Below are 4,257 nucleotides of genomic sequence, written 5' to 3'. Positions count from 1 at the left end.
ATTTTAGTAAAATGCACGTAATGAATATCGAAGTTAATTATCATTTTTATACACAATGTAAGCAGATAGGTAATCGCTGAGTTTAATTAACCTACAAGCACTAGAATTTTATGAAAGTTTTATCCTCCGTTGGGATTTTGTAGTCATTTTGTGCATCCTGATGCCAAATATAAGTAGTCGCACACTCCACAAAAGCAGACTGAAAAAGGTTTTTGAATAATTTCCTTTAGGTCCTTATTTTACCCACTTTCGAACAATCAATTCTTTAGGTATGAATATTGTTCGATTCCCCTTGGCTTTTCTTTCAGGTTTTTTCCAACGTTCCGGCAGATCAAACAACAGAATCAAAATGACTATCCATTCAAGACTGTACTTGTTACGGGTGTGCGTTTTTGTTCATTTTATACACCTTCCTTCTTGTTTTGATCTAATAGGAAATCTTAAGAATGATGGGATGCAATTTTGGGAAGGCGTTCCCCCACAATGCAATCTCTATGCTATATACACAATTCTGGATGTTGTAATTTACCTCCGGTTGATTTTCTAATGTATTTCGAAATATAGCTCTTATCTTTCAAACACAACTTAACCTCGGGTATACTGATGTGCAACTATGGGTTGTCTGCAATAGCTATTTTCTTGGCCTACTCTAATTTCCTGCTATTTGTGCAGTTCAGGGGTGTGGTCGGCATTTGGTAGTGTATGCAATCTTGAGAATGGCGGCGATATCTTCCTTGGTAAGTCAAAACGGGCAAATCATTTGAAGTTAAAGGTGCCGCTTAATTCCGAAAGCCTCAGCCACACGATCAGACTACTCTCCAGTAGTTAGCCACTGAACGACCGACTGGTGTTGTGCCCACAACCTAACGGTTTTGAGAGGAATTTATGTTGCTCAACGTCTCGATCACATCAAAAACCTTTATCGGTAACGAAACGGTCAAAATCGGGTGGACAAGAAAACAATCGATATTCTTTACGTTACTCTGATCAGTCCGATTCATGTCTATACGCAGAGGTCGAGGAGGCTTCATGTGAATAATCAGGGTATTTTGGTGTCGCACATTCCTGTCCAGATGGCGCATAATTGTTGGCCTTCATTTTGGCCTACAAATGCTCGTTGGGAATGAATGGCTAACTCTGCCACCCAGTGACTTTCCGTATGTGGGATAGGTTGCTAAAGAATATTTTGGCTTCAGTAAGGAGTACCATGTGCCCCCTCTGTCTGGTCATGACGTGCGACTGTCGGGTGGTACTCTGGGGTGGGCAGCATGTGTATTTTGTTGCAGCGGTTCCTACGTGTGGTGGTCTGCTAGTTTTACCCTTTCCCTGAATTCAAAATCCATTCACCGTGTTTCGGTTTGGTCATCCGCTTGTGCAAGTTCTTTTTGGGAAAGCAAGCGTCCTTTTCCGACACATACTCTCATTTTGGCACGAATGTGCTTTTGACAGAAAACTCAAGTGAATTTAGCTGAATATATCGTTTATGATAGTCCGCAAATAAGTAGTGTGTTAGGTTTAAAAAAACAAGTGTTGCGTTATCTAGAATATTGTGCCACTTGAAACTCAAGGCGGCCTGATGCAGCACATTCAACTGAAGGGGACTATCATAAACGAAAAATTCAGCTGGATTCAGTTGAATCTCCCGTGCAAATTAGAGCATTTTTCGAAATCCGTCCAGTGTGTTTAAGTAGAACATAAGGTTGTTGAAAACAAGAGGACTGGTGAACCCTCAATGGGACGAAGCCAATTGTGCGCTTTCGAAGAGTTTTAGGAAACCTTACGAATGGTGCGGTTCCTACGTGTGGTGGTCTGCTAGTTTTACCCTTTCCCTGAATTCAAAATCCATTCACCGTGTTTCGGTTTGGTCATCCGCTTGTGCAAGTTCTTTTTGGGAAAGCAAGCGTCCTTTTCCGACACATACTCTCATTTTGGCACGAATGTGCTTTTGACAGAAAACTCAAGTGAATTTAGCTGAATATATCGTTTATGATAGTCCGCAAATAAGTAGTGTGTTAGGTTTAAAAAAACAAGTGTTGCGTTATCTAGAATATTGTGCCACTTGAAACTCAAGGCGGCCTGATGCAGCACATTCAACTGAAGGGGACTATCATAAACGAAAAATTCAGCTGGATTCAGTTGAATCTCCCGTGCAAATTAGAGCATTTTTCGAAATCCGTCCAGTGTGTTTAAGTAGAACATAAGGTTGTTGAAAACAAGAGGACTGGTGAACCCTCAATGGGACGAAGCCAATTGTGCGCTTTCGAAGAGTTTTAGGAAACCTTACGAATGGTGTGTTGGGTCTAGACGAAACACCAGTCAAAGCGCCTTGTATGTTTCACACCGTGAGAGGATCCTTCGTATATTTTTAGAAGTCTAGTTCCTCCACGTTATCTCTACAGTCGTTGTGTCCGCATGCCAGCAGCTCTTAATGATCGAACATCGCGTCCACTGGACGGATGTGTCACGTGCAGTTGACGGACTGAACGAAGGCATGTCTTGATAGGTCAGAATACCCGTCAACTGCACCCAGCATCTATAGGTAGACGCCCCACACCCCATCACGACGATCCTAGCTTGACTCTGTGGAACATCCTGTGATAATCCTTTAATTATATCCGTAATAATCTGTCTCCATAAAGGGCTTCTGATATACCTTCTGATATCTTCTGATATGCCTTCTGATAGTGGACGGAACAAAGAGTTAAGGACCAACATAGAAGTTGCATCACCGTCAGCAAGGCACAACACGTTTGAATCTTTTGTTTGCTCGTAGGTGATTTGGTGGTGTTTCGCCTCATTGCATTTTTAGTGAACAAAGTAGGATGACCATTTTTTCAGCAATCTATGAGTGTGCTAATTTTCATTGGTTTCTGAGGCCTTGTCTGAGGCCCTGCATTTGACGCAATTTGCACCTTGAAGACGTCAAACATTTGTCAATACATGGACCATTCATGAAGCTGATTCTCATTTACGTTTGTTTTGCGGAGCGATATCAACCCTTCCGTGTATACCTGATGGAAATTATGCAAGGACCCAAGGTGAATTAGTAAAAGATAGTAAACGCTGGTAGTATAGATGGTAAAGGTGACGTTCGAATGTGGTCGTTCGATCTGGCTTAAATTTAAAACATTTGAAATCCCCAACCATTCTCTTGCTATCAACACTAGTATGCAGTTGTGGCGATTTTATATGATCGCATTGTTATCTTTCGATGTGTTCCTCGAAAGATTTGAAGGCCTTGAGTTATGTTATTCGATTTTTATTCACATACGGCTAAAACAACTTGGTCCTATCGTGTAATTTTTCTATAATAGTTCGCGCTTCAAATCCGTTCATCGTAGCGGGGCGTGAGCACGGTAATGCCCGCAAATCAAAAGCTGAACGAGTCGCAACCGTTAGCGTTCCCAGTTGCCGACAGCATGGCCAGTATGGTCAGTAAACTAGTCTTGAGTACACAGACTGAGTAAGACTGAGTTTACAGACTCACAATCTGGCAATGAACCATCAGAGTTATTCAAGGCAATAAAGTCCACATACGCATCTAGTTTGTGCTACCTGATCCCCATGGACTGACTTCTCGGGATAAAAGTGGACTGTCGCGATAGCTTTCACTGAACAGAGACACCAGCTGAGCTTATGTACTACAGCCAAAAATAGACAAAGCTAAAACTGACGAATAACAGAATTCAGAGGTGTGTGAAAATAAAATTGAGAGGACTGACAGACTCAGCAGCTATTGCTCTCTACATGCGCAAATCAATCGTCTTCAATACAAGTTTATTCTTATGAGGGAAGCTTATCCATACTGAAAAGCTCACAGTCATTGTACAACTGCTATCCTTATTGGAAATAACCAGCAGGAACTTTAGAACTCGCGGCCTTTCGGCTGGCAGTTAAAGTCTAAGCCGTTCGGCTAAGAATGGCTGATCAGCAGTATGAATAGCTAGGACTTAGACAGGATATAGCGCTTTACTCGCGTGTTCCTCGAATGATAAACTTTCAGACGAAAGCTTCACTCATCGTGCAAGCGATTCTTCCTCCTGAGCAAAGTTTAGTTTGTTGGTACTGTGAGGATGATTCTGGACAGGCGTTTTGTGTAGGGAACCAAGCCACTGTGGTTGAGACTGCTATCCAAGGGCGATTTGTCCACTCATGTCGTATCAGACTGCCTTAACGGATGTTTGAGAACACTTTTAAAGTGATCCATTTATAACTTAGGTTCACCAGGCTTCAGATGTCTAGGCAACAACTGAATGA

Source organism: Opisthorchis viverrini, assembly GCF_000715545.1.
Source record: "Opisthorchis viverrini unplaced genomic scaffold opera_v5_58, whole genome shotgun sequence".
Lineage (NCBI taxonomy): Eukaryota > Metazoa > Platyhelminthes > Trematoda > Opisthorchiida > Opisthorchiidae > Opisthorchis > Opisthorchis viverrini.
Note: the sequence above shows the minus strand (reverse complement) of the source record.